Source organism: Triturus cristatus, chromosome 8 (assembly GCF_964204655.1).
Source record: "Triturus cristatus chromosome 8, aTriCri1.1, whole genome shotgun sequence".
Lineage (NCBI taxonomy): Eukaryota > Metazoa > Chordata > Amphibia > Caudata > Salamandridae > Triturus > Triturus cristatus.
Genome location: NC_140591.1, coordinates 921402662 through 921427302, shown reverse-complemented (window position 1 = coordinate 921427302; position 24641 = coordinate 921402662). Strand labels below are relative to the sequence as shown.

The 24641-nt window shown below is 43.3% G+C and overlaps 1 protein-coding gene across 3 annotated transcripts in view; it reads right to left on the bottom strand.

Annotated features, from left to right (window-relative positions):
• Positions 1–24641, bottom strand: part of CRYBG3 (crystallin beta-gamma domain containing 3) — a 1479538-nt gene that overhangs the window by 651873 nt on the left and 803024 nt on the right. The window lies entirely within an intron of this gene.

Here is a 24641-nt window from a genome sequence, read left to right as displayed (position 1 = left end):
ATGGAAATCTCAACATTCTTGACTCTGTATCCGGTGCTTAGGCAGCACAATACATCTGTAAAATGAGGCTATCTGAGACCACATGATTGCATCCCTAAGGCCAATAAGCATTGAAACGGAGCAGCAGGTGGGGGGGGGGGAGGAGGGGGGGGAATAGTGAGCAGAGTACGTGAGAGGGTAACAATCAGTGAGGGGGTAACAATCAGTGGTGCAGCAGGTGCTGCTGAACCAGGGCCCAGAGGCCTGAGGGGCCCAAGAACTCTAATTATTAAAACAAAGCACCCGTGCACCAGTGGTTCAAAGCAGACCCCCCACCCCTTACACCAGCAGTTCTGAGATTCAATTAGTGTAAAAGAGTGTGTGTAAAATTATTTGCAAGTGTGTTAGTGAGAATGAGGGAATGTAAGTGTATGTTTTTGTGTGAGTGACGGTGATTGGAGGTGAGAATGAGTGAGTGTGAGGAAGTTAGAGAGAGTGAGTAGGAGTGAATGAAGCAGGGTGAGAGTGAGAAAAATGGAGCCTGTGTGTCTGCCGTTGCTACTGCTGCCACCGGCATAACAAGGGGACCACAGCCCCCAAGCACCATTGAGGCTGCACACGGCCAACGCGATGCGCCAGGAGGTGCATAAATCAACGTTGGGCTCCCGGCTGCGAGGTTCGTGCACGCGTGTGCCGGGCCAAGGGTGGACCCGTCAACACCCGTCGGAGCCCAGAGGAGGCTGGGCTGGGTCTACTCTCTTGGTTCTTACACCTTGACCTGGGGACATTTGTTTCGAGGCTCAGCCTTTGAAGCCACGCGAAGGTAAAAACCTCTTTATTCCCCTAGCTTGTATATTTAAGGAAAATCTTTACTATGGGGAAACGGAAACCTATGCCGGTCCCAAAAACTACTGAAACCACCTTGGCCGGCTTTCTTCAAAAGGTGGTAGGGGCCATTACTAAGAAGATATAACTGTCTGAGCCAAGTCTCTCTTTAACTCCTCTCCTAGTCTCACACATCCCTGCCACCACTGACTCGCATTTAGCCGCGGTTCAAATTGACACTGAACAGAGGTTACAAACCCCCCTTTCAACCACTGTTATAATTCTGCGTCAGGGCAAATCACGTGCTCTTCGTGAGGGAGTTGACCCTATCCCCTGCCCAACTACTAAAACTACTGCATCCCAAGCCGCAACAGGAGGGAAGAGAAAATGTCCTGAATTGGCAGGGATTGAATGTAAACTGAAAGGCTATTCACTGAGGCTTAAGAGAACTAAACAAACCCACTTAGATCTTGCGTGGGAGAGGGAAGAACCATTGCACAGGAGGACACGGACATCCTATTGATAGACTTAGTAAATTAGAATAAGAGGCCTTTGCAACTATTTTATCCCGACTAGTCAGTATAGAAGAGCAACTTAATAGATTTTTGCCGGATCCAAAGGAAAAATTGGCATCTAAAAAGCAGAATGATTTGGCCACCCAACCAAGTAGCACAGATTAAAGGATAGAGGACGCCTATACTAGCGTCTCTGAGGGGTATGGTCCCAATAAGCGTAACACCTTCTTCAAGTAGCCAGGTTCTCTCTCAAGATGATCCCCTTATTTAAGCCAGTAATAAACTCCCGGTCCCAACCCTATGGGAACCTGTGCCCCATGGGAATCCCTATGGGAACAACCAAAAGTTGGGGCATATGGCTACTAATTAGTCAAGACTTGGCATGCTAAGTGGGGGCAGACCACCACAAGGAAATATAAATGCTAGTGGTCCAGAGAATAGTACCCTAAGGGGGCGGGATGCAAATAACACACTAAAGCTACCCCCGAATGTACACTGAATACATTGATTTTGACGGGGGTAACCCCATCTGCCCTTTGGCCAGCAAGAAAGCTGTCAAAACCTTATCAATAAATCAGATCATTGGTTCTTTAGGAAAATTCCATCCAAGATAAATTGGTTTAAATGTATTATCATGGCAAGGCGGGCGAGTCGGGTGGGCTATATGGCCAAATGCATGGAAAGGGATTGTGTCGTGCTCAGCTTTAGCAATGCTAGGTGTGTGCACATTGCTCTGTAAAACCTCAGAGATTCTCCTGGTGAATTGATATAGGTTCGCCCCACCTGGGTTTTTTCTAAACCCCCACCCCGCCAGGGGATTATTTCGAGACAACCGCCCCCATGGCTAGCCCCGAACACATACCCCCGATACAGCCCTCCACATATATTAACCCTAATTGTTTTGATGCGCTCTCTGGTCTGACTGATATAGACTGACTAACTGTACAATCTAGTCACACAGCTGTAACAAGAAGAATGGGTTTGTATTGTATTAACCAAGGGAGAGACCCATATGTAGATGTACCTGGTAGCATGGCGTTGTTAGCTCCACCGGGCACCACTCCAAACAAACTAATTGGTATTTTTAAGAACTCAGATAGACCAGAAACCTGCTCCCTGCCCTATAACCCAATCCAAAATGGTAACCCTGGTGGGGAGGTGTCTGGCCCAGCAACTCCTGTTACCATGTCTGCCATTAACTCTATACCTATGGGTTTGGTGAATCAGGGATACACCACTCACCCGTTTAAATCATTTCCTGGAATATCGCAGGGATTAGCTCCAAACTGATAGATGAGGTATGGCTTAAGTATATCAGGGTTTTTACATCATTTGCCTTCAGGAAACATGGCATAAGGACAATATATTGTGTTGGACGGCTACTGCCCCTTTACTGTTCACGTAACACCTTTACCAGCAGGGAGGGCAAAAGAAGGGCTGAAATTGCTAATCACAGTCAAATATGGGTCCATAAAAGTTTCTGTCGTAGAATTGTCCCCTTGGTATCAACGAACGATGTCTTCCAATTTGATACAGGTTAAGCTAGTAGTGGTGAATTGGTATTATAACATCTTTGATCAACATAGCTGTCATGTTATTGAAGCTTTACAGGCGGAAATTAATAATATCTCAGTGAAGTGGCAGTCACTATTTTTTCTCTGGGTGGGGGATTTTAATTGCACTATCTATTCCTATAGTACCAACCGAGTCTGCGGGCTGCTGAACATACAGGGTCAGCCCCAGCCACATTTTATCCATACTCCACAGGGCGAGGCCTTAAATTCCATCATCATCGAGAATGACCTAGGCCTGATCAATAACCTGGCTAGTAGTCCCTCATGACTGTCTCCCAATTATGTTGTATGCAGAAGAGAAGGTTTTATTTATTGTATGTTTATCTCAAAGAAGTTCTGAACACTTGTCTGTGACTTTGAGGTGGAACCAAACAATGATAGTGATCATAACCTCCTCATGGCATTGCTCAGTGTATTAGCCCAGCCAGGGAAAAGTGATGGTCGCCTGATCCACTATAATCGTAATAAAGGGGTAAGATTAAAGTGGAATAAAATAATCCCTTCCCAATTTGAGGCACAAACTGTGATAACCAACTATGATCGGATTATGAGGTGCCTCCTACATGACTCTTCCCCCAGACGAGGTCATCTGCAAATTTGAATTGATTTGTGTGGATGTAGCTAAAAGATTAACTAAATCGGTCCAGATAAGGGAACACCATGCGAAACAGTGGTTTAACACTGAATGCTCTAGAGCTCAAAAGATCCTCAAAATGGCCCTCCATGCTAACCCCCGTGATAGAACCCAAGTTAAAAGTGCACGGCAGGCATATAAAAATACAATTAATCGAAGGAAGGATGAATTGAGGAGCTTAGCGTGGGATGATTTGGAGGGAGTCAGTTCCCTCAATGACTCCAAAAGCTTTTGGGATATCATTAATCGCCCTTTATTCACGGAAGAGGCTAGGCAGACTCTCTGATTTTGGGGGACGTCTGGGAATCTCACTTCTCAGCCATATTTAATCCAAACTGCCTCCCGTTAGAGGAGGCAGGAGGGGATTTGGCCCTAGATCTAACCTAGGCTTCTCAACTAAGCGCATCCCTTTCAGTAGCGGAGGTTGAGAAGGCCTTAGCGAAGGGAATTTGTATGAATGCTCCAGGTCCTGATGGCATCCCATTAGATCTGGTTAAAAGTAATCCTAACCACAGGGGTGATATATGTCTGCCCCCGGCCACTAAACCGTTAAAAGGGGTGATATATGTCTGCCCCCGGCCACTGAACCGTTAGAGGAGCAACTTTCCCCTAGCTTCACTTCCAACTTGGGATTTTTATGCTGATTATATGCTAGAATGTTAGCGGTGGCTTTGTTCTGACTTTGGGAATGGGGCCGCACCCCCATCGGGAACTGGCACGAGTTCATTGTGTATACTGCCTTGCTTGTGTTATTTACTTTAGGTTGTTTTAAAAAAAGGAACCTTTGTTTTTTTCCTGTACCAGAGCTGTGGACACTTCCATGTGTTGTACTTAATTGGCTGCCGAACCTCCGGGATGTCGGCTGAATAGCTGTATTCCAGACTGACATAAATAAAGGTTTTTATAAAAAAAAAAAAAAAAAAAAAAGTAATCCTAACCTTCGGGCTCCCCTACTGACTAATGTTTTAAAGCAGTGGTGACTGGCACCATCCCTGCAACCTGGAAGGAGGCCATCGTGGTTCCAGTATTTCAAAAGATCAATAGGAATGATCCTGCCTGTTATAGGCCAATTTCCCTTATCGATGCCACTAAAAAGGTTTTGGGTAAGGTCATCCTGGCTCGGCTTCTGGCTTGGGCGACCAACACAGGGGTCATGTCCAAAATACGGCTTCAGGAGGGGATGGGTACCACTGAGCAGTGCCTCAATTTGTCCCTGATTATGGGCAGTACATGAAGGCCAGGGAGGGTTCTATCCACGTGGCCTTCATGGACTTGTCCGGTGCCTTTGATACTGTCAATCAGGAGAAATTGTGGGCACTAATGGGGAAAATGGGTGTGGAGGAGGCATTGATTAACCTCCTGCGTAGGCTTCATACTACCACCACTGTTACCGTTAGATATGTCCCACAAGGGGAACAGACCGGGCCTAGAGTCTCCACCAAAGGGGTTCGCCAAGGGTGCATTTTAGCTCCCTTTCTCTTTTTAATTTATACCAATGGCCTAGAGGCATTTTTATTAGATAAGGAAATTTACTTTCCCCAAATGGGGGGCAATCGGGTCCAGCTACTATCGTACGTGGATGACACCGTGCTAATGGCCCTGACAGCAAACAGTCTCCAAAAATCACTCCATGCCTTCACAGATTTTATGCTGGCACTCGATTTAAAAGGTAATTTTATTAAATCATACACCATGGTGTGAGGTCAAAAATCAACTAAAACTAGAAATGTTGCTGTAAGGGATAAACGTATTGGTAAGTTTAACAATTTTAACTATTTAGGGAACATTTTTAATAATAAGATGAATTGGGAACCACTTGTCACTTCAAGGGTGCAACATGCTGGCAGGGTTGTAGAGGGGCTCTTCTGCTTTGCCTGCAAACTAGGCCATAAGCCGGTGAGAGAGATGGTTATACTTTACAAAGCCAAATGCTTGCCTGTTGTATCCTATGGGGCTGGAGTCTGGGGTTACTATAAAAGCCGCCACTTACAGGCTGTGGAAAACAAATTCATGAAAAGGCTATTAATGACCCCAAACAGCGCCCCTACACTCTTTTGTCATCGTGAGCTAGGGCTGGAATCTTTAGAGGATCATATAGATACTGCCCCTTTGCTTTTATGGGCAAAAATGTGGCTGCCTGAGGAGTTAATGTTTTCAAGGGAGGTTATCAAAGACTGTATTAACCTAGATAGAGCACTGTTGATCCCTTGGCTCCAATTTGTAAGAGATAAATTGTATGAGATAGGCCTGGGGCATAACTTTGACAATCCTGCCAGTATCCATACAAATGCGAAAGTCATCATAAAAGAGGCGCGTTATTCTGGGGTAAATACGCACAACTTGAGTTGACAGGTTTCCCATATGTGTTCCCTGTCCAACAGCAATTTTATCTAACATTCACTATAAATGTACAGACAAGATTTTATCTAACTAGACTCCGCTTATGCACTTTGCACTTTTTAATCGCTTTTCTGAGACAATCAGGATAGGTTGACAAACTTATGCCCTGCCCATGCGATAATTTGGCAGCTCAGAGCACACTGCACCTTATGCTATTCTGCCCCCTTTATAAAGAGCAGAGGGGGACATTTTTAGACTCATTATTAAGATAAATCAGGCCATGTACTTATATTGAGGGCTTTAATTATCTGCATTCTCTGGCTACTACGGCTTTATGTATTGTGGTCTCTAATTACATTAAAGTTGCAATTGCCATTAGGAAACATCATGAGTCATGGTGTCATGAACATGATGGATGCTATAATTATAATTTTGCTGTGTTAATGTACTCTGTATTGTGGACTATATCCTTCTTTAAATGATTGATTCTCATGAATTTCTCTTTTAATAGTTTTGAAACTTTTATGGTCTCTGGAACCGAATAAAGTTACTTTGACGTGACTTGACTAACAATGTGAGTGAATAGGAGAAGGCTTGTTCAGCTTACGAGTCTGCCATTGGTCATGGAATACTTGAGATAATTCTTGGCTTATGGGTACATAAAGGTAACATGTTGTCCCTGGCATATTGTAGGTAAATCTAGGTATAAGATGTCACCCGGGCAAAATGCAGGCCTTGACATACTGAAAGTAATTATTGACATACAGGGATACCTATGGCATACTGGTGCAGGTGCTGGAGCAGAGTTTTCTGTTGAAAATGTATTGAGTTTTAAGCTCCAGTTTTGTTTATATGTTATGATTAAAATTACTAATTTATAATCACTAATTATTAGTTTCGTTAAAAGTCTTAATTAACCAACATTACTAATGAGAGAAACTACACGTGGGAATGCATATATGTTGCTTAATAATATGTGCAATTTAATTAAATGAGTATCGCAAAAGTGCTATTTCTTTCGAGTTTGTGCTTCAAAAATAACGTGTGCTAATGCTTCTTTGTGTTGCAGACGGCTAGGTAATTACATACACATAAGGGTATTAGTGAGGATTAACACTGTATAATCATTATGATGTGGATGCAATTTAATTAAATGAGTATCGCAAAAGTGCTATTTCTTTCGAGTTTGTGCTTCAAAAATAACGTGTGCTAATGCTTCTTTGTGTTGCAGACGGCTAGGTAATTACATACACATAAGGGTATTAGTGGGGATTAACACTGTATAATCATTATGATGTGGATGCAATTTAATTAAATGAGTATCGCAAAAGTGCTATTTCTTTCGAGTTTGTGCTTCAAAAATAACGTGTGCTAATGCTTCTTTGTGTTGCAGACGGCTAGGTAATTACATACACATAAGGGTATTAGTGGGGATTAACACTGTATAATCATTATGATGTGGTAACGTTGTTTTGTGTTTCTTTTAATTAAGATGGTTCGTTTTGGCCTAAACAAAGATGGCTGCTATTTACAGCCTGCGCTCGAGTGATTGAGATGTGACGAGAGGCCTTGCTGAACATGGTTGAAAGTCACCTGACCACAGCCTCTGTCTGATTTAAAAGTTTCCGTGAGGACAGCAGCTCCGGGCATGCTTCCAATTGCCCTTGGAAAAGAATAAAGCCACAATGAACAACGATAAATCTGCGGTGGCTCTGCTATGGTACCAAGGAAAAGCATTCATAAATGTATCGCTTGCAAACTCGAGTTTCCTTCTTCCGTGTTTTTATTTTTGTGATTTTTCCTAAGCGGAGGTTTTCTAAATGTTACCAAGTGACATCCTCTCCTGCTCGCTCTGCTCAGCGGCTCAACGGACATTCAGAATTTGTTTGTTACTTTTATTTCGCTAGTTTTGTTATAAATATTACTAGGCTAGAGAGGGTCTGTGGGATTTTTGAGGCCTCTTCTTCCTGAGCCTATGCTGAGGACGGCAGCTCGAGAGACTTTACTGAGAGACCTGTCCTGACCCATTTAGCTAGAATAGGTAACTATGAGAATAATGATTTTGCTATTGATTGACTTTCATTTGAACTAATTTAGATAAACAACCATTTGTTTGAATTCCAGTGTCGGGTGGTTATTTCTTTGTCATTTATTGAGTTTCAAATGTATTTCCTATGTTTAAAATCATGACTCAGGACAGTATCTTTATGGTCGCATTGACCTCGTTTTAGATGCAGATTGGTTTAGGTTTCTCTCTTGTATTCAGTGTGGATAGAGTAATAGTGTGAATTTTAGTGTGATGGGCCCTAGCGTATGATGAGTGCATGTGTGTGCGACTGTGAATTTACTCTGTCCGTGGAAGTAGGGAGAATTTATATGCGCCGATCTGCAGCAGTTTCCTGGTAGCAGTATGATGGTTTTAGATTATTGTCTTGATCTGATAGATTGCTTGTATATAGGCTTTTGATTCATTGATTTATTGCTTGATGTTGGTATATGTACTAATACTATATGTTGAAGTCGTCGTATTGAGTTCTATGTAGTGTGTACGGCTTCTGGAACGTGGGGAGCTGGTGACGGTTTTAGTAGGGCAGAGGGAAGTGAGTGCTGCTCTCGGGAAAGACGGGATTGTTGGCCCTGTACGTATGCGGGGAAAAACGTGTGACAATTGAAGTTGCGCGTCACATTGTCTGGGTTCGGAATCAGTGACATCGTCGTATGTTACTATTAGGGACATATTTCCGGTATAAGAGGAGTGTGTATGGTAGCGAAGGTTATCTGTGAAACTCTGGTCTTAAGTCCCAGGGATCCGTAAGGTTCGCCGTTGAAGCTTATCGCTGGAGGAGTAATAGGTATTCTCTGAGCTTGTCTGTAGGACTGGGCAGAGGTAAGCGCTGCTTGGTTAACGCGTGTTATAATTCTGTAGTGGGACAGACTGTTCGCTGTTCTCGGGAAAGGCAGGATTCTGTGTGCATGTGCTACATTTTCTGGTGTGAAAGTGCGTGAATGTATGAGCATTTAATTGATTGTGAGACTTTTAGGAGCAGTCCTAGAGGAAACAGTTATTGGATGCATGTTAGAAGGGCAGAGTAGAGGAATGTGCTACTGTGTCAACGAAAGTAATAATTCCGTGGTAGAGCAGAGGTAAGCGCTGTTCTAGAGAGAATCGGGATTCTTGTGAGAAGGAATTTTCTTTACTATTCTGTGGTTAGCGAAGCAGACAATGGAGATGTTCATATGTTGTAACTAATAGATTTTGTAGAATCTGAAACGAAGTCTACTGAGAAGGCTTTGTAAAGGAGGGGTAGACGAGTGACAGGAGACGGAGCAGAAGCGACTGCAGCGACCACTGACGTCATACAGACCGGGCTGTGATTGGGTAGTGGATCAGAACAGTGCTCGCGCTGGGATTGGTGCGTTAGTGTGAGCCCGCGGGGATTGGAAGGAGTACAGGGTGACGTAGACGCTCCAGGATTGGTGCGTTGGTGTGAGTCGCGCTGTTATTGGACAGAAGATCGTACAGTTGCGGAAGGGACTAGAGAATATTGGTAAACGTTAAAATGTATTACCAACCTGAGGAAAAGAAGAAGAAATCCTTGTTCGGTAAAATTAAAAGGTGGTTCGACAAGGATAAAAACATAATAACTAGAGAGGGTGAATTGCTACCTCCAACGAGAACTCCTGCATCCTTCATGGTTGCGAAATATGGGTATCATACCTGTATATGGTTAGATAACTGGGCTAAGTACACTAAGGAGGATGGTGTTCTAGCGTTCCCGGAACATGGTTCATTTAATCTGGCCGTGTTGAGAAATTTACGGGAAAAAATGATGTGTCTAGAGCCTAGACCAAGGCCGACACAGTTCGAGGCGTTGGTAGAATGGGAAGATGAGGTGCATGAGCGAGAAAAGCAGAGGAGTGGAGGCAATTATAGGTACATGTTCGGGAGGAAATATGATCGTGAGACTCATCATGATCGAATGAGGAGATGGCGAGATGCTAGTATGTCAGAGGGATTATATCCTATGAGAACTGTTGAAGAAGCGGAAGGGAGGAAAGGTGCAGAAAAGGTGCCTGATACAGAAGTGAGAAGGTACGGGCCTAATGATTACGAGGATGAGGTCTTGGATGACATGATTTACAAGAGACCACCTCCGTATAGACCAGAACCAGAGGAGAGCACGCCAGTTGCTACTCCAATAAGAGATACTTTGCGAATTGTGAAAACTGAGGTTATGACACCTGATCTGAAAAGTGATAGCTCTTTCACGGAAAGGGAGAGAGAGAGAGAGCGAGAGAGAGAATCGAGTCAGTGACGAGAAAACAAGAGAATTAGCCAGAACCACATCTGAGCTGACTGAGAAAATTAGAGAGCTGACGAAAAATCTGGAAGCTGTTACAGTGCCTGTAACGATAGGTCCGGTTGTGCCTATTTTTGATAAGCAAAGAATGGGTGAAAATGGTTTGACAGTTCCCTATGTTGGAAATGGTTTGGTTGGTTCTTGCACTTTGGAGGAATCAAGAATGAGAACGGGTGAAAATAATTTGAGGCAGTCGAGACATGACACATGTAGTGGAGGATTAGATGTACAGCCTAATTCAGGATTGAGTACTGGTTGTTTGGGAGGAACGATTTTGGAACCACAGAGGATGACAGAACAAGTGGGTGCAGTGAAAAAGTCTACTGAAATAACGGCTGAAGATTTGAATGATTGGTTGAAAGTTCTTCAAAAGAAGGATAAAGATTCACAGGCAATTGATGTAGCCAGGTTGCGCATAGAATTGGAGGAGCTTATCGCAGGAACAATTCCTACAGATATACTGAAAAACCATCATGATGGAGAGTTGTTATTCATGTGCAAGAGTATCACCTGGAGGGCTAAGAGTACACATGACAGGTTGAGGGCAATAGCGAGTGAACAAGGAGTTTACATGGATAAGGTGAAGGCTTTGCAGAAGCCTTACAGGGTGGATTTCTCTGACAAAGATATTGAGAATCTAAATGGTGCTGGCAGGACAGATTAAGGAAATGATTGCCTTATTGCGAAAATGGGGTGATGTGGAAAAGTGGAAGGATAGGTGTTACAAGAAAAGGGAAGATTCAGTGGACAGGACTTACTCAGCTTTTTCCATGAGAGAAAAAGAGAAAACAGTGGATGCTTATCCTATGAGAGAGATTCCTGGAGGAGGATATGTACATGTCCCATGGACTAGACAGGATATTTTGTCATTTACGAATGATTTTCCTCGATTGAGAGAAAAGCCCGTCGAGTGGTATAGGCAGGTAGACAGGTTTGTGAAATTGTCAAAGGTGCTGTGGATTGACCTGAATAGTCTGTTTGATATAATTGTTCCAGCAGACTTGTGGGCAGAGTGTAAAATAGTTGTAGATTGGCCTGCAAAGGAGTATCCAAGAGATCCGAAAACAGGAGCACCAGATCCAGAGGTTATGAAGAAATATGATCAGGTAATTGTGTTCCTGAAAAATAAGGTACCCCCGAAAGAGACAGACTGGGTTAAGATAGATCGAACACATCAGGAAGCAAAAGAATCAGTTCATGCTTTTTACGAAAGGCTGATACTGGCTTTTAAACAGTTCAGTGGAGATGAACACCTGGGTGATAAGGATTTGAGTCATTTTGTATACAGATTTGTATATGGCCTGAGACCTGAAATCAGTGAAAGAATACGTGAGCATACAGTTGATTGGCAAAGTAAAAAGATTGATGAAATCTTGAGACATGCAAAGTACTTCAGTGATGAGATTGAGGCAAAACAGAGAAAGCTGAAAGAGAAAGCAATGTGGGCACAAGTGAAGGTGGCTGAAAGACAAGAAGCACAGATGGTGGAACAAGCGAATAATCCAGGAAATAGACCCAGATATGCAGGAAAAGGGAAGGGGAATCTTGAAGAAGCAAAGAAAAAGTTCCCTTGTCACAACTGTGGACAACTGGGGCATTGGAGATCCGAGTGTACCAATCCACCATTAGTGAGTAATGAAAATAAACCCTTAAATCAACAGGTGCAGAACGAGGGGTGTAATCAACAGAAACAACAGCAGAAGGTTGTCAGACAGCAGAGCCAAGAGCCAAAACCGCCCTTGCCGCAGAATAGAGGGTCCCAAAAGTATAACCAGGACTCAGGATTCTACAATGATGAGCAGGTAAACAATCCAAGACGTTCTAACCTGGTACAGCAGTACTGGTTAAAGAATGAGGGGAGTGAGTCTGAAGGGGACTATTGACGGTGCCGAAGAGAGGAGGAAGAGTGCATACTTGGTGCAACTCTAGAAATAGACCAGGCAGGACCATTTGTAGATGGGAAAATAAATGGGGAGAGTGTTACTTTTTTGGTAGACACAGGAGCGACGAGATCAACTGTCAGGTCAGCAGATATTAGAAATCTTCCTCTCTCGGACGAAGCAATCCAAGTGGTTGGTGTAGCCAATACACAGATTAGGACTCGTCTTACCGAACCAGTAAGGGTAAGAATAGGGAAATTTTCAGACATGCACAGGTTCGTAGTCTGTGACACTAGTCCAGTGAACTTGTTAGGTAGGGACCTATTGTGCAAGATGAACTGCACAATTTTCTGTACTCCGGATGGAATAGCTTTTGAGACACCAGATGAGGATGTTTTGTACCGGATGACTCTAGATAATAGAGAGAGTGAGATTGTTGGTACATATGCTGTGTTTAATCCAGATGATTTGCCTCAGGAGTTGAGACACACAGTAAAAACAGCGGTTTGGGATTTTACTGGAGAAGATGTGGGATTGATGAATAATGTAGATCCAGTGAAGATTTCAGTGAAAGAGGGGATTGTTTATCCTAATATTCCTCAGTACAGATTGACACCGGAAATAATTGAGGGAATAACTCCTATAATTGACAAGATGATTCAACAGGGTGTTTTGAGGGAGTTACTGAGTAGCCCGTGTAATTCACCGATAATGGGGCTAAAGAAACCTAATGGAAAGTTCAGGATTGTACAAGATTTGAGAAAGGTTAACAAAATTGTGGTGGCATGTTGTCCCATTGTGCCAAATCCGTCAGTGATTTTGTATCAGATTCCTCATGATTCTGAGTGGTACACAGTGATTTATTTGTGTCATGCTTTCTTTTCAATTCCATTGCATCATGACAGCCAGCCGATTTTTGCATTTCGGTTTGGACAGCGTATTTTAGCATGGTGTCGTATCCCACAGGGGTATACAGAGAGTCCTTCGATATTCAATCAGCTATTGAAAAAGTCATTGGAGAGTTTGATCATGCCTGAAAGCTCAGTACTAGTGCAGTATATCGATGACTTACTTGTGGCATCAAAGACACGTGAAGCTTGTGAAGTAGATACCATAGCTTTACTGAATCATCTGGCAGATGGAGGGTTAAAGGTATCTCCAGCCAAATTGCAATTTTGCAAGAAAGAGGTGCATTATCTTGGACACAATATTGAAAAAGGTCTAAGGAAAGTGACCATTGACAGGATCAAAATTATCAGAGGAATGAGAGCCCCAATGACCCAGAGAGAAGTGAGGATGTTTCTGGGGATGGTGGGTTATTGTCGTCAGTGGATAAGTAATTTCTCCCTGATAGCAAAGCCACTGATTAAATTGACCAAAAGTGAAGTGAAAGACCCATTGGAATTGGATGCAGAACAAATGGCAGCATTTGAAGAGTTAAAGAGCAGAATGTGTGAAGCCCCTGCTTTGGGAATGCCAGACTATGAGAAAGAGTTTGAGTTGTATTGCAGTGAGAGAAATGGATGTGCACTTTCAGTGTTAATTCAGAAGCATGGACAACTGAGAAGGCCAATTGCGTACTTCTCATCGACACTTGACCCCGTAGCTGTGGGTTTGCCAGGTTGCCTGAAAGCAGTAGCTGCTACATGCAGAAGTTTGGAACAGAGTGAGGGTATAATAATGGGATATCCTGTAAGGGTATTCGTACCTCATGATGTGGCTATTCTTTTGACAAGAAGCAGGACTCAGTACATGTCACATAGTCGGTTGACTAAATATGAGAAAATCATTCTGGGAGCATCAAATGTGACTCTTGAGAGATGTGTGAATGTGAATCCAGCAACGTTGTTACCAGACGCTGACAATGTGAATGTGGGAGATGATGTTGATCATGATTGTTTGGATGTGCTTGACTACTGCATGAAACCAAGACCAGACATAAGAGATTTGCCATTGCCTGAGAGTGATCACGTGTTGTTTGTGGATGGATCATGTCTGAGAACTGATGATGGTGTGCTGAGTGCAGCATATGCAGAGTGCAAGGTTTCAGAAGTTATGGAAGCTTCGTCTTTGAAAGGAGTAAGATCTGCTCAAGTGGCTGAATTGGTGGCATTGACGAAAGCTTGCAAAATTGGGAAAAATCTGAGAGTGACTGTGATGACTGATAGTCAGTATGGATTTGGAGTGGTTCATGATTTTGGCCAACTTTGGCTTAAGAGAGGTTTCTTGACGTCGAGTGGGACTCCAATAAAGAATGCTGAAGTGATTGGAAAGTTGCTTGAGGCGATACAGCTGCCTAAAGAGTTAGCAGTTGTGAAGTGTGCTGCTCATGGACAAGGAGATGATTTTGTTACTCTTGGTAATCGTTTTGCCAATGACATAGCACAGTATTGTGCAAAGAACAATCATTCGATTAATAGGGCACGAGAAAGGGAGATGTCTTTTTGTTCTGTGATGTTTACTAATGTCCTAGAAACGTGGGATGAAGTGAAACAGTTGCAGGATGAAGCAGGAGATGAGGAAATGAGAGATTGGATCAAGGCAGGTTGTGCCCCAAGAGAAACAGATCATGTTTGGATCTATAGAGATGGTAGACCAGTCATGCCTAATTCCATGTTGTCGACAATGGCAAGAATGTATCATGGCCAGGGACATTTGGGAAGGGACGCAATGATTAGGTCCTTTAAGCAAACCTGGTACAATGCAAAGTTCGGGTTGATTGCAGAGAGCATCTGTCAGAGATGTTTGATTTGTCAGCAGTTCAATACTGGGAAAAAGACAGTGGTGAGTCTAGGAACAATAGGCAGAGAAGGAGGTCCTTTTACCAGAATGCAAATAGATTTCATTGAAATGCCCCAAGTGAACAGATTGAGGTATGTTCTAGTGGTAGTCTGTTTGTTCTCAAGATGGGTGGAGGCCTATCCGACTAGGAGAAATGATGGAATAACAGTTGCAAAGTTACTGTTAAGAGAGTTGATTCCTAGGTACGGGTTCCCAGTGACAATTGAGTCGGACAGAGGCGGACACTTCTACAATGAACTCATGGGTTTAATTTGTGAAGCATTGAGCATACAGCAGAAGCTACATTGTGCATACAGACCAGAGGCTTCTGGCGTCGTTGAACAGATGAATGGCACAATAAAAAACCGAATTGGTAAGATGTGTTTAGCCACTGGAATGAAATGGCCTGATGTCTTGCCTCTAGTGCTTATGACTATTAGGTCTACTCCAGATAGAACCACAGGGTTGAGTCCCCATGAAATATTAATGGGACGTGCGATGAGACATGCATTTGTGCCTGTCAACAAGTTGATGACAATAACTGATGACATGATTTTCGATTACTGTAAAGGCCTGGCTGACGCAGTTCATTCTGTGTTTCACCAGGTTGGAGAAGACGCTACCACACTTGAGAAGAAGCAAGCCCATGATCTGAGTCCAGGGGACTGGGTGAGGATTAAGGTGCACAGGAGAAGAAATTGCTTGGTTCCAAGGTGGGGAAGGCCGAGACAAGTCATTCTGACTACGACAACTGCAGTGAAGTGCGCTGGTGTGAAGAACTGGGTTCATGCAAGTCATACTCTGAGAGTTCCAGATCCAAAGGATGGGACTGGTAAGGAGTATTTTGAAGAGTCAGATTCCAGTGATGATGCAGAAACTGAACCAGTGAGAAGAAAAAATAATCCTGAAAGGGGTGAAGGAGAAAGAGAGTCAGGTGATTCTTTTTTCTTTCCAAGAGAGGCTTCAAGAGAAACATTGAGAGTCTCAGAGGAGAGATCGGATTCTGTACGAGTGCCTGAAGTTCCAACAACCAGTGGAGAAGAAAGAAGAGAAAAGAGCAATTCCACAGAGACTACACCTGAATCAGATGAGGAGGTTGAAAATCCACTTGAGATTACACCTGAAGAAGCAGGGTCAGAAGAAGATAGAGAGGGACAGATTGCGGAAGACCCCCGAGGAGGTGTAGGGAACATTCCTGATAAGCTAGGTGAAGGGACAAGTAGACAGCAAGAAGATTGCGTGTCAGAGACCCGAGGAGGGACAGTAGCAGGGAAATCTCAATTGGTGGAAAAGACTGTGGAGCAAAAGAAAATTGTTGAAGAACAAGAGGCAAATGAGACAGAATCAGATGAGAGTGAAAATGAGAAATCAGAGGGTCGAGTTCTGAGAAAGAGAACTTGGATCGGAGAAAGAAATAATAAAGAAGTGAGACCAAAAAGGGTTGTAAGAGGAGATCTTTGGCCTAACAGAATAAAGAGGCTAAGGTACAGACTGACACGAGCAAGTGCAAGTTCAAGTTCATCGAAAGCTGAACAGGTGAACGAGGTGTCTAGTCAGAATCAAGCAAAAGGTGAAAAACAAAAGGTCTCAAAAGAACCGGAGGAGATCAAGAGAATCAGAAAACCTAACCAGAAGTATAGGTCACCGGAATGGACGTACGTGGCACTGTCTGAAGGTGAAGAGACAGAGAGTCAAGGAAATCCAGAGGGGACCGTACGAGAAGTGGTTGAGGAGAAAACTGTTGGGATCCTGAAAGTTATCTTGACTGACATTGGAGAGGAGTCGGATGCTCAGGATGTTGTTGAAGATCTGATACAATTTGATGTTGCTGAAGAAGAAGTGAAAAGTGATGAAAATCCAAACTGAGTGAACTGAAGGAGTCACTTGGAGGAAAGTGAAAGGAAAAGTCTGAAATTAGCTGTTTGAAATAATCTAGTGTTTTAGTGTTTTAGTAGTGAAGTAGAAGAGGCTAAGTCAAACGACACTGCCAAAGTAGTAAAATGGCTAATACAGAGAATAATCAAAGTAGATGTGCCTTCTTGAAAAGATGGTGTAGAATGTGCTGCTGCTGTACTGGATTATTAATGCTATTATGGGGTGTACTAGCTTTACTAGTTACCTTTAGGGTTACAATAGACACTTTTGGAATACATACTGAGAATATGACTAATATAGGGAAGAGTTCACAGAAAATAGTGCCAACTAGAAGTAGTAACATTTATATACATAAAGATAGGTCAATTAATGATTTTTCTAGCAATGTTTTTTCAAAGTTGTTGTATGAATACGTAAAGACAATGGAAGTTAGGGATTGCTACGTTTGTATGCAATTACCTGCATCCGTTTCAGAAGGTGTTACTTATCACCATTTACCAGCTACGTATGGAATTTCATGTAGTGTGCTAAGTAGTGTTTTTTATTTGTTAGGGAAAATAGATTATGAGATGTCTAACAAAGATAACATTTTTGGGCAATTGCCTATGAACAAAAAGTTGAATCCAGCTAAAGAAGCTAACATTTTGGTGAGATTTTTATTGAGAAAGAAGAATTAACATTAGATTACATTTTTAGAAACAATTTAACTTGTAGTTTGAAGGAGGAGGAGAAGGCTTTCCTAGACATGGTAGAGGAAAGGAGAATGAGCATGCATGAAAAGGCAGGGAAATATAAAGTGAGTGAGACAATATGGGATATTGAGATGGGAAAGGAGTTGAGGAATGGGGCTAGTCCAACTTTGGCTTTAGATGCACCACAGAAGGGTAAACTATGCATTACCAGAAAGAAATCCCAATATGATAATTATTTTGTTGGGACTAGTGAGTGTCATGATACATACTTCATTGCGACAGGATGGGGTTTTAAAGGTGGAGAAGGTCCAGTTTTCCCAGGAGTGTATTATGTTTGTGGGAACAAGGCTTATTACAAGTTGCCCGACCATTGGTATGGCACGTGTTATGTGGGCCTGGTCTTTCCAAAGAATTTCCATATAGATAGGATGGAAGATGTGGAACACATTAATTTACTAACACGTTTTAAGAAAGAAACTTGGTCAGAAATCGTGGGTGATATTTTTGGAGCTTTAATTCCAGCAGTGGGAATTTCTTTATTTTTTTTTTTTTTTTTTTTTTTAATTCTCTTTATTGTTTTACCATTTTAGCACATATAATACATTTTGTTATCAAGTTCATTAAGTTCTTAGGCAGCGACAGTACAATATGATATATAATCCTTAGATTCATAACATTGAAGAAAAATGCATTAATACTTCAAATTATCAATAAAACAGATTAGCCACCATTATATTTATAACATATAATATGGTCAATTTCAACTAATTAGTGTTGACTATAACCTGTCTTCCACCTAATTAAAGGTTCCCATATTTTAAGCCCAAGCAGTCTTTTTCTCTTACCCTTTCTTTCATATATAGGTTTTTCTAAATTATATGCTGCCAAGAGGTTAGCCAACCATATTTGCCAATCTGGGGGATTCTTATCCAGCCAAGCCCTAGCTATCATAAGTCTATAAATTGCCATAGCCATAAACATAAATTCCCTCTGCGATGTATCAGCATCTGGGTTAATCCCCAATAATATCCACAATGGCGTCAGTGTAATTTGTATGCCTAGAGATCTAATTATAAACGCCTCTATGTCTCTTATTACAGTATACAGCTGGGGACAAGACGCAAAAATATGTACAATATCTGCACCTACCAGGTTGCAGCGAGGACACAAAGTTCCTGCAGTACCCCCCCATTTGAGGATCCTGGCAGGCGTAAAATATAAACAGTATAAAGTCTTATAATGTTGCGATTGCAAAGGGGCTGAACAAAGAATTGTGCGACCCAAATCGAGTGAATCCTGAAACCAGTGCTCTACACCATTGAGGGTCACAGCCCACTTCTTACTAAACTTCTCAATGTCGTCTGATTTCCTCTTAATAAGACTTGCATATAAACTACTAATTGTGCAGTCCCCCAGCATCTTAATTTTCTCTAATATTTCATTCTCTGCAAATCCTGCTGGTCCCCCTTCTTTGTTCTTCAAAAAACTTCTTACTTGGAGATATTTAAAAAAGTCTTGTCTATCAATACCAAACTTCTTTAATAGATCTGTAAACTGCAACACACCGTTAGAATCAAAAATATCTCCTATCTGAGTAATTCCCTTGTCTGCCCAGCCTGCCATTGTCCTGTCAGCAAATATTGCAGCAGGGAAAGACTTATTCCTATATAACTTAGTATATCTGTTGTATCTTCCCAACCCAGCATTCTTTAGGAAGGCTTTCCACACTTTAAGAGCCGCACAGACAGTCTTGAACCTCGTTCTTTTATAATACCCATAGTCGATACAGTTCAAAAAACAATTTTCCAGCTCATCCCCTAGTACAGTGGCATAAATTTTAGTGGAATTTAAGATCGATATTGAATCAGTTCCACTCCCTCCTATCAACCCTTGTATATATTGTAATGTTGCCGCCCAATAATATAACCTAAAGTCCGGTGCACCCCAACCACCCCTTTCCCTAGGGAGAGAAATAAACCTATATGCCCTCCGTGTCTTGCCTTGGGCCCAGATGAATCTATTTAATGTTGCCTCCAGCATATTGAACCACATAATTTCAAATGATAAAGGAATGGTCCTAAAAAAATACAGGAATCTGGGTAAAATTAGCATTTTAATAACGTTCGTGCAGCCAACCAGGGATAGGTGTAGATTGTTCAGCCTCTCCAAATCTTTTTTTACCTTGGTTAAAAGTGGGGTCATGTTTCCCTCTACCAGCTTGTCTAAGTCAGCTGTAATTGTTACCCCGAGGTATACTGCTGAACTAACCACTCTAGAATCATGGCAATCAGAATACCTATTCTCCACTATTTGTGTCTTCGGTCTATTCAATTTATATCCTGATAGTTGACCAAACGTTTGAGTCATTGCTTCCACCTCCGTTATAGCCAGCATGGGATTAGATGTCAGAATGGCCACGTCGTCAGCGTATGCCAGGGTTTTAACCTCGACAGTGTTGTACTTCATAGGAGGGATGTTGTGATTAGCTTCTATCCTTCTTAATAGGGGATCTATATATAGAGCAAAGAGAAGGGGGGACAGAGGGCACCCCTGTCTAGTCCCCCTAGTGATCTTAACTGGGTGCGAAGCTCCCCTATTGACTCTTACACTAGCTGTCGGATCTTTATATAGCGTTTGGATAGCTACCATATATCTCGCCCCTATACCAATCCATTTCAGAACCAACCACAGGTAGCCCCAGGAGACCCGATCGAACGCCTTCTCTGCATCTAAAAAAAGGGCTGCCATTGGATCTCCTAGAGTGTTCGCTGCATCGAACGCTGTAATAACCTGTCTGACATGTAGCGTAGTTCCCTTCCCAGGGATAAAGCCATGCTGTGCGGGGCTTACCATAGTTTCAATAATGCCGGCCAGTCTAGTTGCCAGCGTTTTTGAGTAGATTTTCACGTCCGAGTTCATTAACGTGATTGGCCTATACGAGCCTGGTAGTGACGGGGTCTTACCTTTTTTTAAAATCACAATAATGTCTGCCCCTCCCCATGACTCGGGGATAGCCTCACCTTTCTGAGCTTGCAACATTATATCAATCATATCCTTTCCGAGTACCCTTTGAAAGATTTTATAGAATTCTACTGGGATCTGATCCGGTCCAGCTGCTTTCCCCGAAGGTAACGTAGAGAGGGCTGTCATAATTTCTTCCCCTTGGAATGGGGCATCTAGCATCTCCTTAGCTTCCACTGTTAGTGAAGGGGAAGGAATGTCTCCCAGGTAGCTCTCTATCTCTTTTGTCCGATCTCCCAAATCCGCGGTATACAGTTCTGCATAGAATTGCCTGAAAACATCCCTCACTTCCACGGATTCGGTAACTGTAGTACCTTGACTATTAATGATCTCTTGTACATCTGAAAATGCTAACCTCTGCCTAGTTCGAACAGCTAAAATATGGCCAACTCTCTCACTCAGTTCGTATGCATTTTCTTTTCTAATGAGAAAATTTTCAGCAGCCTTCCTGGAAATGGATTTGGAGATTTCAGCTCTAAGTACAGTAATTTTAAGCAAGTGCTGCTCTAATGGGCGATGATGTTGTATAGCAAGGGCCAGTGCGTCTTCCTCGTTCCGTAAACTATTTAGGGCTTCTTCAGCCATAAGTCTCTCCTTTTTATTCCTGGCTAAAACGAAGCTCAGGGTTTCGCCCCTAACCCCAGCCTTAAAGGAATCCCAAACCACGCCTGGAGGAGCTGATCCCCTGTTAATATCCCAATAGTTTCTAATCCAGACTTCCATGAACCCTCGGTACACCTCATCTTTTAATAATTTCCTTTCGAACGTCCAGTGGGACAACCTACTTTGTTGCTTCCCTATTCTAATTGTTAAAACTAATGGATTGTGATCGGAAACAGCCCGAGGATATCTATCGATCTGTGAACCCTGCATCAAGGACCTGGAAATTAAAAAATAATCCAGCCTAACCAGAACCTTGTGGGGGGCTGAGTAAAATGTACTGCCGTTTATATATGGATGTAATGCAATCCAGGGGTCATCCAGGGAATTGTGTTGAACCATATCTTTAAGAGCCCTATGTGTCTTCTTCTTCCTCCCATTATATTGTCCACCTGGCTTCAAAAATGAGCTGTTATGATCATGAATATTAAAATCGCCACAGCAAACAATTGGCTCTGGCCACTGTGCCAGCTCTATATCTAAGTATTGGAAGACGTCAGGGTCATCCTCTGTTGAGCCGTAAATGCTGACTATGGTAAACAATACCCCCTTGACAGTTACCTCCATTATGACCCAGCGCCCCCACTGATCTTCCAGTTTCCTCCCCACCGTCCCAACTCCAGTTCTCCCTAATATTGCCACCCCTCTCGTTCTTGTCCCTTGTTTAGTTTTAGCCAAGAGTGAAAAACCGAGCTGCTCGAGAATGTACCCTCTTGATCCTTCTATATGTGTCTCCTGGAGGCACACCAGATCTAAACGGAATGTCTTTAGTAAAGCAGCAACTCTAACTCTTTTATTGGAGTCATTAAGCCCACAGACATTCATTGTAGCAATTCTACAAGTCATTTTTAGGAACAAGTGACCTGACTATGAGTACCTCCGATGTTTGTAATTCAAAAAGGATAACCATACAGTCATGAACATGCTGCCAGTTGAACAATGAAATTATTTTGCAATACATTATAATGTGCTGAACTAATCTAAGTGTACCAAGTGCTTGACCATTACCACCCGCCTCCCCACCCCCCCTACCCCCCCTCCCACTTCCCGAGCCACCCGTACCACCCAACCTCCCCACCCTACCCTCCCCCCCCCTAGTACAGGCAAATAGGTCAACAATGACCTATATGTGACTGCATGTGAGCTGTAGTTGTCGCCTCTCTCACCACTAAACTCCCGAATAGCTACCTTTGGTAATACTTCTTGTTAGGCCCCACTTCTACCCAGAGCTGGGTCTTTTTCCCTTTCCCTCTACCTTTTTACTCAGCTGACCCCTTTTGAACTTTTAACTCTTCTAGGAATTGATTTGCCTTATTTTCCGAAAAAAACATTCTTACGTGGCCTCCTGTAATTACTTTCAGCCTAGCAGGGAAGAGTAGGTATGCTTCTGAGCCTAACTTTTGGAATGGAGATATTAATTGCCTTAGCTTCCATCTCCTCTCCACCGTCACGTGACAGAAATCGGGTCTTGCAAAGAATGAGGAACCATTGAAGGATTTTCTTGAGTCTGGTCTGGCCTTATCAATTATCTCCTGTCTCAGCAGATAGTTCCCTATGTACACTAACATAGCTCTGGGTAGGGTCCCTTGCCCTATTTTCCTTTGTGTAAGAGGGAACCTGTGCGCCCGCTGTATCTCCAGCTCCCATTGCCAGTGGGCCTCAGGAAAAGCCCCCTTAAGTAGATTAACAACAAACCCTCTCGGGTCCTGCCCCTCCACCCCTTCAGCCAGACCCAAAAGTCTAACATTGTTACGACGTTGTCGATTTTCAAAGTCTTCTAGCTTCCACTGCATATCTTCTACTAGTTTCTCTTGATTAGATTTGGAGGACCGCAGTACAGCCATATCATCTTCTAATTTCCCAGTCCTTTCTTCAACCTGTGCCACTCTGTCTGCGACCTCCTCATACAACTTATTCATTTTTTTGAGGGAAGATTGTATTTTTTTAGTGTCTTGTCTAGCCCTCCGACTCACTGCCCTTGCCTCCCCTTGCATTTGTTTCAGGGTAGTAAGTATCAAATCCAGTGGTGTTTGCTGCGTTGATCCCTGAGTGTCTTCCTGGTATAAACTTGAAGTAGCCGAGTAATCCCATAGTAATTTCTTACTTGTGCTCGTCGGGGAGTTCTGTATTCCTATCTTAGATAATTTTTTCTGAGTTCCTTGTCCATCTGTTGAGGAGGACTCAGTGCCAGAACCCCCATATGAACTAGCGTCACTAGAGACATCTGCCTCAGAATCATCGTTTAGTGAAAAAAAACGATCTCCCTCTGGGGAGCCTGCTCCCTTATTATCCGTATTTGGGCGGAGACCTGCCAGATGAATTCTAGGGCTTTTAGGGGTTTTTCCCCCCCGCCCTTATGCAGTATTGTCAGTACATCGTGGTTTAACCCCGCTTCCACCTGCAGCAGAGCGTCCATCATTTCGGTGTTGCCCTTACTTCTTATGCTCCCTGTTTCCCCTGTTAGCTCCTCAGTCTCGACGCCCCCCACACCTTGTTTAGCAGTAGCAGTAGCAGTAGCCCTTGGCCTCGTAGAGTCGCTTACCCCCAGCATCTCTGGATCGTCCGCTCTTGGCTGTGCGAATGCCTCCTCTGTTGAGCTGACAAGCGGGATTGCAGGTTGCTCGGCAACCACGCTGTCAGCGTTGTTGGCGTCCTCGCGGTGTTGGGAGGCGTCCGCTTCCCCGCTTCGCTCCAATCTATCCGAGAGTATGCCAGCTGTCGAGCCGCTAGAAAACAGCTCAGCCAGGGTAGACTGGCGAAGAACTGGGTCTTTACCGGTAAGGCCATCTGCACCAGTCTTTGTCTCGCCAGGAATCCGCGTTCCAATTTGTCGCGTCGCTCCAGGTTCTGTATTGACGGGGGTCAGATTGCATTGCGGTTCAGTCTTCCTCTCTGTTGTCTTCTTTACCCTGACAACTGCTGAGATCGGTTCCTTGTTGGGAGGTTTGGAAGTACCTCCTGTGGGGGCTGTCTTGCTGCCCCCTTTCCCCCCACGAGTAGCGTCCTTAGCACTACTGCCGGTTTCCGCCTGCCGCTTCGGGCGAACGGGCATCTTGAGTGGCGGCAACGATACTCCTGCAAGGAAGTAGTAGAGGGAGATCGGGCGTAGGCTCAGTAAGTTTTTAAAGCTAAAGCTAAACCAATGCTCAGGAAGTAGCCAAAACCACCTTTGAACCTCCTTAGCAAATACAGGCCAGTTCTCCAGCTTCATGGGGCCAACTTTATCCCATTCAAAGCATTAAACCATGTCCATCCAGATGAGAGATTAACGGCGACTGCTCTCTACAGCCCTTCCGCGGCCATCTTGCCTCCAATAACAATACTCTCTCTTTTCTTTAAATGCATATGGAATTCGGAAACTGTCAACAGTGGTGGATCGCTTATCGACAAGTACCGCTGGAGGGTTTCTTTTGGTAAATACGGAGATGATTGCCGTACGTGCCATGTCTATGCAAAATCGACTTGCCCTTGATATTCTATTGGCCAAGGAGGGTGGAGTTTGTG